The sequence below is a fragment of the Taudactylus pleione genome, unplaced genomic scaffold, assembly GCF_031769625.1.
Source record: "Taudactylus pleione unplaced genomic scaffold, aTauple2 ptg000016l, whole genome shotgun sequence".
Classification (NCBI taxonomy): Eukaryota; Metazoa; Chordata; class Amphibia; order Anura; family Myobatrachidae; genus Taudactylus; species Taudactylus pleione.
In genome coordinates, this window is record NW_028284418.1 from 11,375,765 (window position 1) to 11,389,853 (window position 14,089).

Genomic DNA, 14,089 nt, shown 5'->3' on the forward strand with positions numbered 1-14,089 from the left:
GTAAGGACTCTATTTACTACGATCTGCATTTGTAATGCAGATTATAGTGTGATATTACCGACAGTGGGCCTGATTCAGACCCGGTGGCAAGCGCTGAGCACTCGCAACCGGGTCGATGTTTGCCCTCTGGACATGTGCACGACGGAGCTGGCTCCGTCGTGCGCATGCGCGAGACCCGGCTAGCGACGGGTGCTCCATCACTCCGGGTCTCGCACCAAAGGGGGCGAGCTGTCGATGGTGATTGACAGGTGTTCCCGACGGAACACCTGCCATTTGGGGGCGGCTCCACTGACATCACCAGTGATGTCAGTGGGAGACCTTCTGGCTCAATTAGAGCCAGAAGCTCCCTGAGGCTTGCTGCCACGAGACCCTACCACAAGGGTCTCGTCGCAAGCCCGATGGTTGCGATGGTCTTGACCATCGCGACCATCAACCTGGTCACCCACAGCTATGCGAGCGGCCAGGAGGCCGAACAAGAGAAAAAAAAAACGCCCTGACTCAGAGCGAGCGCTCGTTCAGAGCGTCCGTCTCTGAATCAGGCCCTGAATTCGCATTGCGAATTCAGGCAATATCACAGGGATTTACTACAAATCCATTGCAGGGACAGAGCTTGCGATAAAGCTCTGTCCATGCGAATCCCCTCCGCACACTTATCACGGTATTTTCGCAAAAAATACAGTGACAAGTTCAGATGCATGCACCGATCGTCACTAAGCCCCGCCCCGGTGCTAAGCCCACCCCCCTCTATTGTGGACCCCTTGCGACCCCCCCTTAATTAAACTTACCTGCATCCATCGGTGCTCCGGTGATGTCCTCCGTGGCTCCGGCCAGCGGACATCCCATGCTGCACTGGGACTCGGTCAGGTGACAACCGGGTCCCAGTGCAGGCTGGGAGACCAGCCGACCTGAGGGAGGACATCACCCGCAGCCCGATCACCGATCCTTGGACTCAGGTAAGTTTCTTTTTTTTTTAGCAGAGATCAGCGTGTGGTCTGTTTAGACCACACAGCTGATCACTGGGACCGGCTCCGGGCTCTGCTCTGCCTTTTAGAGCAGAGTAGGAGTCCAGTAACCGGGGGAGACCCTGGATAACGCCACCTCCGGGTGGCGTTATTATCACAGGGCTTTCCCCGGTATTTTTTCACAATTTATTTTTAGTAACTTTGGCCAGATCACATTTCCCATTACATTTATGGGAAATGCGATCTGCTTACTAAAAATAAGTGATAATTAGGGCTTGGAGTAGAATTTTACGAATTCTACTCCATTTGCCCTGTAGTAACTTTAGGTGATACTAAAATAATGTGAAAAGGGTGCGAAAACACCCGTTTTCACTTTATTTTAGTAAAAATAAGTTAATAAATAGAGCCCTTAGAAACTGTAGAAACAGACAATATGGCAGTATGGAACAAATTTCAGTCTTTAGTGTATGGGTGGTTTAAGAGAGGAGGGGGTCTGAGGGGGTGATGATAGGCACCAGGATGAAAATGCCATTTTATTAAAAAGGCATTGAAACGTTGACTATACCTGCCGTCTAAGAGCCTTTGATTGTTTGCTTGTAGTCCCGCATCCTTACCATTATATGTTTATCCCTGTGGAGGCTACCAGTAAGTATACATTTGTTTTACGTGGAGTGCCGGACACTGTGTCTATATATATATATATATATATATATATATATATATATATATAGACACAGTGTCTATATATATATATATATATACATATATATATATATATATATACATATACATATATATATATATATATATATATATATATGATGAGCGGGTCCGGTTCTCCGATAACAGAACCCACACAAACTTTGTGTTCCACGGCGAGATCCGAGTCCGGCTCGGTTTTCCCGCGTGAATTGGATCTCAAAACGGGGCAAAACATCATCATCCCGCTGTTGGATTCTCGCGTGTTCTGGATTCTATAAAGGTCCCGGTGATCGGCGCCACTTTAACTCCGGCTGGGGACAGTGTACAGAACAGACGTGCTCTTGGTGCAGTTAGTGTAGTTGTCAACTTGTCAGTCATCAATCATTGTCAGTGACTGGTCATTGTCACTATTTGTTCAAGGATGCAGTGTTGTCAGACTGGGGCTTCAGTACATAAAGTGGGGGGTGCTGCTGTGTCACTCCTGTCAATCAAGAGGCAGGGGATGCAGTACATAAAGAGATGCTGCTGTCTTGTCCTTTCCATCAAGGGGCTAGGGCTGCATATCATAAAGGGGTGCTGTGTTGTCCAGGGGTGCGCTATCAATCCAGGGGTGCTCTCAAGGCCATCACTTTCATTGGGCTTGTTGGGCAGTTGACCAAGGGCCCGAAGCTTGTAGGGGCCCACCAACCCACCCCCCTGCAGCTGTGGCCAGTTGGTAATTTGTGATATTTTTATAAGCCAGCCGCCGGTGCACTGTATTCTGATCTAACCGCCCACACCCCATCCCCCCCCTTGGTGATGAGTACTCACCTCAGTCCCAGTTTCACTTAATCCGCCAGCTTCAGACCAGTGTGGAAGGTCTGATGGGCATGCAGGAGGGTTTCATTTTATTGACCATTTAAATTTTTTCCCATGAATGGGTGGGTAAGGGCCCCAGTGCATTGCTTTGCCCAGGGCCCACACTTGCTGTTAAGACAACCCTGGGGTGCCCTTCCCTAGTGTAAAAAAATAAAAGTTAAAATTAAAATCTTTTTTATTTATGTGTGTGCTAGGTAGTAGTAGTTACACTATTATTGTTTGGTGACACCGCCGGTCCGACCAAAGTTTATCGTCCATGTTTTTGTGACTCTGCACTGTAGGTGGTCTGCCTGCACTCGGCAGGGGTACTTTGTTATCCATAAAGAATGGATGCTGTCTGTGTAGTTCATCAAGGGGCTGCTGCCTCATTCAAGGGGTGCTCTTCCCCAGTAAAAAAAAATAAAAGTGGAATAAAATTAATATTAGCAATCCACAAAAAATAAAAAAAAATTAACTTTTTTTTTGTGTGTTAGCAACTTTGCTGTGTTATTATTGTTTGGAGACACTGCTGGCCAGACTGCAGTTTATCGTCCACATATTTGTGACTCTGCAGGTGGTCTGTCTACACTTGAAAGGGGTGCTTTGCTGTCCATAAAAAAGGGGTGCTGTCTGTGTTGTTCATCAGGGGGTTACTGCCTCGTTCAGGGGTGCTCTTCCCCAGTGTTAAAAAAAATATTGTTCGGTGACACTGTCGGTCAGACCGCAGTGTAAGTTTGTTGATATGGAGGACGGTCAAATGAGAGGAGAGCAGGAACCACATACCAGACTTGCAGCTGCTGCCAGCAGTCATGATGACGACGCAAGGCTGTCAACGTCATCTACAGTGTGAAGGCCGATGCCCAAGGGCTTAAGTCAGGGCATTTAAAATCAAACAAGCAATGTTTTACAGTGTTAAAGAAAAACAAATTAAAAGCTAAGTTAGCTGCAGAGAAACAAAAAATTGGCAATATGCCATTTACTAAACGAAGTGGCAAGGAAAGGATAAGGCCTTGGCCTTTATTTATGAGTGGTGGTTCTGGGTCTTATGATGATGTAAGTCCTTCTCCCTGCAGAAGTGTAAAAAAAATGTAATTGCTAAGGCTCATGAACCAACTGTGTGCTCAGAAAAGTAACAGATCCCCGAGGAGAATCCAAGTGTATCCGCAGTTGCCATGTGTGAGCCTGACCTTTCTAATGCTGTACTTGAAGAGGATCCTCCTTCCACCATTTGTGTGCCCTCTGCAAATGTGGGGATGAGCAGCACAAGTCAACATGCTGACGTAGAAATAGAGGATGCTTCTGTGGAATTGCACAAGCAGGATGAGGAGGATATTTCTGTAGTTGCCGCTAACAAGGATGATGAGGATGTTGACGATGAGGATGTTGATGCTGAGGATATTGTTTGTGCAAATCAGGCAACAGTTGTTGCCCATGGTATGAAAAAGCCCATTGTCATGCCGGGGCAAAAGACAAAAAAATCCACTTCTCATGTGTGGAATTATTTCCACCCAAATCCGGACAACAGTTGTCAAGCCATCTGTTTGCCAAGCAAGAGTGAGTAGAGGTAACCATCTAGGAACATGCCAGATCATTCAGAGGCAGGCTACTTTGTGTATCACCAGTTTCACTAAGAGGCCTACCGCTGAGAACCTCTTAGAAAAACTCAGGGAAATCATTGCAAAATGATTACCCCACTCGGACTCTCCTCAGGATTTGTGATTTCTGACAATGCCACCAATATTGTGAGAGCATTACATCTGCGCAAATTCGAACATGTCCCATGTTTTGCTCAGACAATTTAAAAATGATAGGGGTAAGTCGAAGATTGCAGCACCAGCAATTACTGTTGAATTTGCCCTGCCATCTGCTGAAGCAAGAGGTAGTAACTAGGTGGAATTCTACCCTCTATATGCTTCAGCAGATGGAGGAGCAGCAAAAGGCCATCCAAGGCTACACAACGGCATATGGCATAGGGAAAGGAGCGGGAATGCACCTTAGACAAGTGGAGAATCATTTCCGTGTTAAGCAAGGTTCTCAAACCCTTTGAACTTGCCACATGTGAAGTTAGTTCAGACACTGCCAGCTTGAGTCAGGTCATTCCCCTAATCAGACTTTTGCAAAAGCAGCTGGAGAAAGGAAAGTAGGAGCTGAAATGGAGTGATTCCGCTAAGTATGTCGGTCTTGTAGATTAAGCCTTTCACTCGCTTTGCCGGGATCCAAGGGTTGTCAATCTCTTGAAATCGGATCACTATATTTTGGTGACCATACTTGATCCTAGGTTTTAAGTCATACATTGTGTCTTTCTTTCCGACAGACACAAATCTGAAGAGATACAAAGAGCTGTTGGTGAAAAATTGTCAGCTCAAGTGACACGTGACACGGCAGCATCTCCTCCTTCAGTTTCTGCAGCTGCCAGGAAAAACTAAATTTTCCTAAGAGACCCACTGCTGGTGGTGATGCAGGTCAGTCAGCAAAACCTATTGACATCTGGTTGGGTCTGAAAGAACTGCCTAAAAAGTAGTGACATGTCTACTGTGACTTTGTCGGATACGGTCACCATTCAGAGAATTGTGGATTATTATTTTAGGGATAACATCCCAATAGGCATGTCAGACAGTCCGTTTCACTACTGGCAGGAAAAAAAGGCAATTTGGAGTTCCTTACACTAACTGGCTTTGCTTTACTTAAGTTACCCACCCTCTGAAAGTGTTTTCAGCATAGCCAGGAACCTTGTCAGTGATCGGCGTAGGAGGTTACTTCCCCAAAATGTGGAAAAGATGATGTTCATCAAAATTAATTACAAATTCCACAAGGAAGATCTTTACCGGCGAATAAGTAAAAAAAATACAGAGGCGCCTGTAATGGATTCCAGCGGGGACAAATTAATATTGTGTGAAGAAAACGATGTAAACACTGATGGGGATGACGATGACTACATCTGATCTTACCTATATTGTAAGGCCAGTTTGTGTATGGGATCACTGCCACCAATGTCCACTGTGCATTGGCAGCTTGTTTTGTGGGGGCCCAAACAAACCAATAATTTCAGCCACAAGTGACTGAAGTGATTGGTTTGTTAAACTTAAATGTCCTGTTTCATATATAAGGGTGGGTAGGCGGGCTCAAGGACAATTCCATCTTGCACCTCTTTTCTTTGCATTATGTGTTATTTGGGGCATTGCTGCCTGACATTTTTAATTTTATAGTTTATGAATGTTCAGAAATTGTAATGGCCACAGACAGCCAGGATGTGTGCAATAAAGTGCAAATATGTTTAATACAAAAATTAGTTGTATATATTGGTCACATACATACATATTTACATGGTACATACAGTGCGTAAAGCAGGCTGAGGTAACCTGAAGCACGCCACCTGTTGTTGACAAATAACTTCCAGTAGGCTCTGCAAACATCACAGATGCTGGGCGGTTCTAGTTCAGCCGGAGAACTACATGCTGCTTTCAGCAAATCTTGATCCCATTATCCCTAACAACCTCCCTGTGTACAAAATAAACATCTGTTTACAGTATGTTCTAACAGCACCTCCACAAGCAAGGCTACCTCATTTCTATTAGATGTATAAAAATTAAGAAGCCTCCTCCAGATCAAAGATGCCTTTTAGGAATTGAAAAACTTGATCCTATATTGATCTTCCCTCATACATTTTTCTAAGAATCAAAACATTAAAATACATAAATAAATTAAAAACTAATCAATCCTTCTGTCCTTTCCCTGTCTTCAGTACATAAACATATTCAAACTCCGTTGGGCCTCTGACCTAGTTAAGGAAATCATTCTTGGTTTTTAAACTTCCTAGGGGCCGTATAGTTTATTAAACTGCCATCCTGTCTACCACTGCAATGCCACTCTGTACCATGTTGGAAGCTGAACTACCACATGTTAGTGCTTCCCACTGCTGTTACTTAGCTTAGTCAGCCAGCTAGCTGGATGCAACCTTTTGGCCTAAACCAGGGGCGGATCTAGACTGTTGTAGTATGGGGGGTGAGTTAATGATTAATTCTGCCCTCCCATCGTGGCACCCCCCCCTGTGGCAACCCCCCGTCCCCCCCTTTAATTTCACTTACCTCCGCTGCTCCATTGATGTTCTCCCTCTGGACTTCGGTCAGCTGCTCTCCCATCCTGCACTGTGACAAGGTCAGCTGTTTAATGCAACAGCTGACCAGAATCACAGGGCAGGAGCCGAGAGATCAGCTGACTGGAGGGAGGACATCACAGGAGCCCCAATCTTCGGTCCCTGGATAGAGGTAAATTTTTTTTTTTTTTTTAGCAGTGATTAGCGTGTGGTCTATTTAGACCACACAGCTGATCACAGTGTGTGAGGAGCCGGCTGTGATCGCTTTCTCCCCGGCTCCCGGGTCAGGTGACAGCCACTGACACATCCCCCTAACTGGAAGATGGAAGCTCCGATCACAGCACAGCCCAGCCATTATCATCTCTCTCCTCTGAACTTAATGATGTAGAGGAGAGAGATGATAATGGTCGGACAAACTGTGCTGGGGGGGCGATCTCTCCAATCGCCCGCCCCTAGATCCGCCACTGGCCTAAACTAGATTAAATCAATATTGTGAGCTGTGAGATAGTCAAAATTGACTGGAAATTACTGGAAAATGTTATTGAGGTTAATAATATTGTGGGAACAAAAACAATCCCAAATTATGTGATTTTTAGCTGTTTTTACGGCCAAAACCAAAACACAGGGGTCGGCGCACATTCCTTATATATATATATATATATATATATATATATATATATATATATATATATAATTATATATATATATATACACATATACCGGCACTCTCTAGGAATTAGAGCCATGTAGGTACTTGCTGGGGTGCTCACCCTGGAGACTGGGAGTGCCGCTTTTTTCGCGAATATATATGTATATATATATATATATATATATATATATATATTTTATATTATTTTTTAAAGTTGAACAAACTTAAACATTGGATTGGACTAGTCTGCGGTGGTAGCAGTGTTCAGTTACTGGTATTAAGTCCTACGAGTGCTGCCTTCTCTCCCTCTTAGTTTGTCTGAGTGTCAGGAAGGCACCAATGCAGCTATTTACTAATCATATGTTTTGTGAGTGCTGGACGTGGAACAAGTTGTATATATATATATATATATATATATATATTTATATATGTATATGTATATATATATAAAAACTATATGGTCTTGATAAAGGAGGTTGCTCCGAAACGTTGACTATACTACCATGCTGTAGTCGTTTGGATTATTAACTCTCTGAGTGCCTTTCATCTATTGCCTGTATACTACATTTATCTGGTTAGGGCACCGGAGCTCTGTATATTCTAATGTGCGTGTGAGTGCCGGATCTTCAGCATATCTATATAAAAAACTATATATATATATATGTATATATATATATATATATATATATATATATATATATATGTATTATAAAACAAAAATGCCTTTATCCTGTGTTCACACAATAACACAACTAAAGTAAATGCAATCAGATGGCTTCACCTTTATACCCGACCCCCTGTTAGTGGGATCAACATACAAACAAATACAAAAAAAGGACAAAAAGGGCGCTCTAAGTGGAATACTCTTCACAGTTGCTACGAAGCATACGATGTGGCTTTAATATATGAAGTGAAATGCCAACAAATATTTAGGAGGTATAGATGGACCAATCGAAACTTTCAAACATCTTTGTGTGAATTCTCCTTAAGATAATGTTTAGTTTACATGACCTTGGAAGCCATCAAACGGAAGAATTTTGAAACACGGACTAATCTGGCGAGTTCCTGCAAGTACACTACAACACCAGAAGAAAACACCCAAACAATGAACAAATGGCCGACTGTTACACAGTATTTTTAAAATGGTTTATTTCCACATTAAAACCAACAAAGCATAATAAACTGTGCTTACATGGAATGTATTTGATAAGGTGATGTTTTTGTTTGCTGAACCACTGGTGGATGGCACAGAAAAACTTCTATCTCACCCAAAAGGGTTCAAGCTCATGGTAGTAGACCCAACGAGTTCAGCCCTAAACAGACACATTCAATCCAACGCATTTCGTCCCTTGATAGGACTTCATCAGGGGTAAATATTAACAAAACATAAAATGGGTGTATCTTTACAATGCATATTGAATATAAATATATATACAAGTTCTTAATAAGTTCAATTACATAAACAACATGTCCTCATATTAGATACGCAATACTACATACCTTAATATATCAACAAGCCACTGACATAAGCAGCTTCAGAATATTTCTCCGCAGTAGAACCCGCAAGGGAAACAATCTGTCAAATGTATATACAAAAATTTTCATAGATAGTGTAAACATCAAAACTAATCTAGCTTCCATGGTGATAAAACTTCTTAAAATGCCTTAGCAACAATTCCAACAGGTCCTTTCATTTAGTTGAATGGTTAAAAGCTCATTAACTCAGATAATGTGAAATTAACCTACATTTAAAGTTAAAATTGAAAAAGCTCCAAGAGACTTTATATATAAAAACTTCAAGATCTTCCATTAAGTCTAATGGTTGAAATGTCATTCACACAGTTAATGTGGAACTACATTTGTGATCAAAAATATAATAGAATAGAACAAAGAGCTCAAATAAGAATATTATATACAAAACAATTAAGATCATAATAGAACATAGAAACAGAGTGACAAGAGAGACATCAAGCCCTTTTAAAGCATACAACAAAATTTCATAGAATCTGCAGAAGGAATCCAATAAGTACTTACTTAAACTCAGGGTGACTATACACGACCAACTCTGCAGGAGGACTGAACTAACCTAATCCCAAATGCCTTTGTATCCTTCTCTTGGAAATTACATCACTTCCTCTCATCAAAATATATACTGATAGAACCCGCTTTTAAAAATGTCTTAGGCACCACTTAACAAGACTTGGCTTCCTAAACATCATAAAGCCATGGGTGCCCGATTCTCCCATTCAATGAACAATAGTATAAAAAATGCTGCCAATTCGTATTAAAACCTAAAAATGGGATACTTCCGGGAAAAAACTACATTACCCGTCAGTCACCTGATCTGCGCTCCACCGCGTTCCACATACCGGAAGTGTCGCGATGTGCGCAGCAGGTGATAGTGCACAGACAGAGGGCTGAATTACATGAGGGGAATATGATCTAAATGTCTGTGACATGTCCGACTACAGCGAGTCCTACGAGTACTGCCTTCTCTCCCTCTTAGTTTGTCTATCAGGAAGGCACCAAGGCAGCTATTTACTAATCATATGTTTTGTGAGTTATGGACGTGGAACAAGTTGTATATATATATATATATATATATATATATATATATATACACCCTGGATTAGTCCTCAAGTGATTTCACTGATTTTTTCCTGTTTCTGGAAGTAGTTGAAAAATATAAAACTTACACTCCCAAAAAAGGTGCCAGCACTGCGTACTGCTAAGTATGCTGGATGCGGATCACTAAAGAGGAGACTGTCGAGGAGACACAAATCCCAGTGCCAGCCATTAGAGCATACTTGCCTACGTTTTTTATCTCCTCTCTGGGAGAATCTCGGAGAGGAGATGCAGCTGGCTACTTAGGGGGGCAGGACATGCTTTCATGTCATTCAACATGGCGGCAAAATGCAGCAATTCCCTGGGTCCGTATGAAGGAAGTGGAGCTAAAATAATGTGATTGTGTCATTTTAGTTTGGTAACCCTCCATGTAGACAGTGATTCCCAGTGGTATTACAGTATGTCTCTATCCTGACCACTACACTAGGAAGTGGGTGGGATGTGTAAGATCCGGCCACTCTTCTAGGAGTGCAGATGGCTACCCAAAAAATTGGGAGCCTGCCGCACCTTCTGGGAGAGTAGGCAAGTATGCATTAGAGGGCCGGAGGAGATCAATCACAACTCAAAAAGGCCTGGAAACGATGGGTGTGAAAACTGTAGTGGGTACATAGCTCCTCCAGCACATATATTCTCCCCCCAGCCACAACCACAGATAGCCTTCCAGTCAACCCCCATGCAGAGACAGGGCCTACAAATAGACCCTCAAACACCAACCACATATCACATACTAGATACAGGAGCAAGCAGCCCATATAACATGCACCTTTGTTTTATGCCTTTAATAGTATTTAAATACATCCTCTCAGTTTACTTAATTCTTAGAGATCAGGGGCAGAGAGAGAGAGAGAGAGACAGAGACAGTGGGGCATAGAAATGTGGAAGAGGGGGAGAGACAAGGTAAGGGGAGGAGACAAATGGCCTGATTCTGAGTTGGGAATAGAGTAAAGCTGGCCACACATCTAAAGTAGGGGTGAGCGGATTTGGTTCTACTCGGTTCCGTTCGGATTTAAAAACCGATTCTTATTGGGTATCAGCTGTCACGAGTTTTGGATAGCCAATAAGATTCGGTTTTTAAAACCGAACGGAACCGAGTAGAACCGAATCCGCTCACCCCTAATCTAAAGATTATCTGTCCAACCAGCCAACTAGTTGATTGGTTGGAATGAAAATCTGGTAACATATGGGAGTACATGATAATCAGCAATTTGCTCCTAAATGCCAGAAAACATGAAAATGGTCGTTCAGAATAGTTTGATCTAAACAATTTGTTCAAACAACAGTTTTTGTCCATTTTCCGGGGTTTGGGAGCAAATTGCTGATTGTCATTTGCTTTCATACCTTACCAGATTTTCATTCCAACCAATTAACTAGTTGGATGGTTGGATGTAAGTTGGTCTAGTGTGTGGCCAGCTTGAGAAAGTAACTATGCACCTTGGTACAACCATGCTGCACTGCAGCTGGGACAGATGTAGCATGTGCAGAGAGATTTAGATTTGGGAGGGGTATGTCCGAAATTAAATCTAAATTGCAGTGTAAAAATAAAGCTGCCCATCACTTGTGGGCTACAGGCAGAAGCAGCCAGTACTTACCCCACATGCAAAAAAGAGGTATGTATTTGCAACCCATGCATTACTACATGGTTTGTCCAGGTACACAGTTGCTTGCTCAGTCTTACTCTATTCCCAAATCTGAATCAGGCCCAGAAAGAGAGGGGAAGGGGGGGAGAGGGGAGGGTTGGGGGTAACAGGCGGAGAGAAACGGATCCACAATAAAAGAGGGGGAGAGAGAAAGAAAGGGGGGAAAGAGACGAGGCAGTCGGGATGGGGAGAGACAGAAATATTATATATATATATATATTATATATATATATATATATATATATATATATATAAATATATATAGCCTAACTTTATCGTAGTTGCCCGGGGGCAAGCTAGTGTTTGCCCCCATCCACTTCATATAATGAATTTACAAACATATAGCTACATACAAACCTCTCTCATTCAGTGTCTACATGTTTTAATAAACAACCCCCATGTTTACCAGCAAAGCATTACAGCACATAGTAATAGGTTTTTGAATAAGGAAGGAAAAGTGTTTAAAGATTAGTGGTTTAAGCAACAAAATGTAGAGGGTGTTCGATATCTGAATGGTTTGTGGTATCTGCAGTTTGTAGACAGCAGTGTTAATGACCTTGAGAATTTTATAAGACCCATTGTATCTGGGAGGCTATTAATGACAGGCACATGTACCTGAAGGTTCTTAGTTGAGAGATTATGCTATCTCCTATCTTGAGAGTAGGTATGGCTCTGTGTTTCCTGTCTGCAAAGAATTTTTATCTATTGGAGGCTTTTTAAGAATTAATTTAACCATTCTCTAGATCTTAAAAAATGTCCTGTAGAACTGTTTCCACAGCCGGATTTGGATAGAAAGGGCAAATGAGGAAAAACTGAGTTATCTCCATATACAAAGTAAAATGGCGGAGTCTTGAATACAGTGTGAACGTGGTTATTGTGGGCAAATTCTGCTCAGGGCAGGAGATCCACTCAATCATCTTGTGTGGCAGTGATGAACATCCTAAGAAAGGACTCCAACTCCTGGCTTACACACTCGGTCTTCTCATTAGCTTGTGGGTGATAGGCAGTGGAGAAGTTAAACTGAATGGTCAAGGGTGGCTTTAAATAACAACTTCCAAAACAGGGCCATGAATTGAACCCCCCCTCTCCCCATGTTCAATACAATTTCTTTGTTGCAACCATGCAGGTGGAAGATCTCCAGCTTGGAAACATAGGATAGTTCAATCAGTGGAGCAAACTGTAGCATTTATAAGAAGCGATCAATAATGACCAATATGGTACTATATCTACCAATGAGTGGTAAATTGATAATGAAATCTATCGCCAGGTGATTCCAGGGCATAGAAGTCATAGGTAGAGGTAGTAGGGGACCTTGGATCGAGCACACCTAGGACAGGCTGAAATTACTCGTTCCACATGCTGACAGAGTGAAGGCCACAATGAGTTTCGCTGAATAATCTTCTGGTTTCTGCAGTTGCCAACATGACCCAAGAAGTAGAAGGAATGTGCTCATTGAAACAGTTCTTTGCAAAATATCTGGGCTGCAAAGGATTTCACTTGTGGAGGATTGGGGATGGTGAATACCATTTGAAGTCATTTAGGATCTATGATAAGCCAATCTACTCAAAATTCAAACTCTTCTGGACCAACAAAAGTCTGGGAGAGCTCATTGGCTTTAAGATTTTGGCTTCCTGGCCTGAAAGTTATCTGTAAACTAAAATGTGAGTAAAATAAGGACCACCGAACCTGATATGAATTGAGACTTTGAGCAGACTACATGTAGAGGAGGTTTTTATGGTTTGTAAAAGGTGTGACTGGAAACTTTGCACCCTCCAGGAGATATCACTATTCTTCCAAGGTCAGGCGCATAGTCAGGAGTTCTTTATCATTAGTAAAGCAGTTTTTTCCTTCTGGAGAAACTTTTTAGAACAATATCTACAAGGACACAATTTGCCTTCAGTGGCCCTTTGAGAGAAAATGGCCTGTACTTCTTCTGAAATGGAAATGCAAGTAAAAAAGGTGATGAAGTATTTGGTTGCCGGTAAATAGATAGATCTGAGTTCCTCTGGACATCAGATTTTGGGGTTTGCTTGTTTCTTGGTGGGGGAGGTGATGGGAGCCATCAATGAAGAGAATAGAAAAATAAATGGTCTGTGATAGTAGGCAAATCCTAAGAATCAGCAGTGATGGCGACCATCGGGGCTTGCGACGAGACCCTAAGGTTGGCTCGGCAACCGCAAGCCCCAGGGAGCTTCCTGCTCTGATCGCGCAGGAAGCTCCCCACTGACATCACTGCTGATGTCAGTGGGACCATCCACAAAATGGCAAGTGTTCCGTTAGGAACGCCTCCGTTTGTGTAGCCACCCCCCCACTCCGACTACAAAATGGGGCGAGCTGTCGATCAACATTGACAGCCGACCATTTTGTAGTGAGCGCCGGAGAGAGAGAGTTTCTCTCTCGCTCCGGGGCTTGCGCACGCGCAGTGCAGCTGCTGCGTGTGCGCAGGGCCTTAACATCGTCCCGGTTGCGAGTGCTCAGCGCTTGCGACTGGGTCTGAATGAGACCCTATGTCCCTACAGATGGGATGGATAGACACACTGATGGGACTGAAGGTCTTGAGAAAATATTAAAATGTCATCCAGAT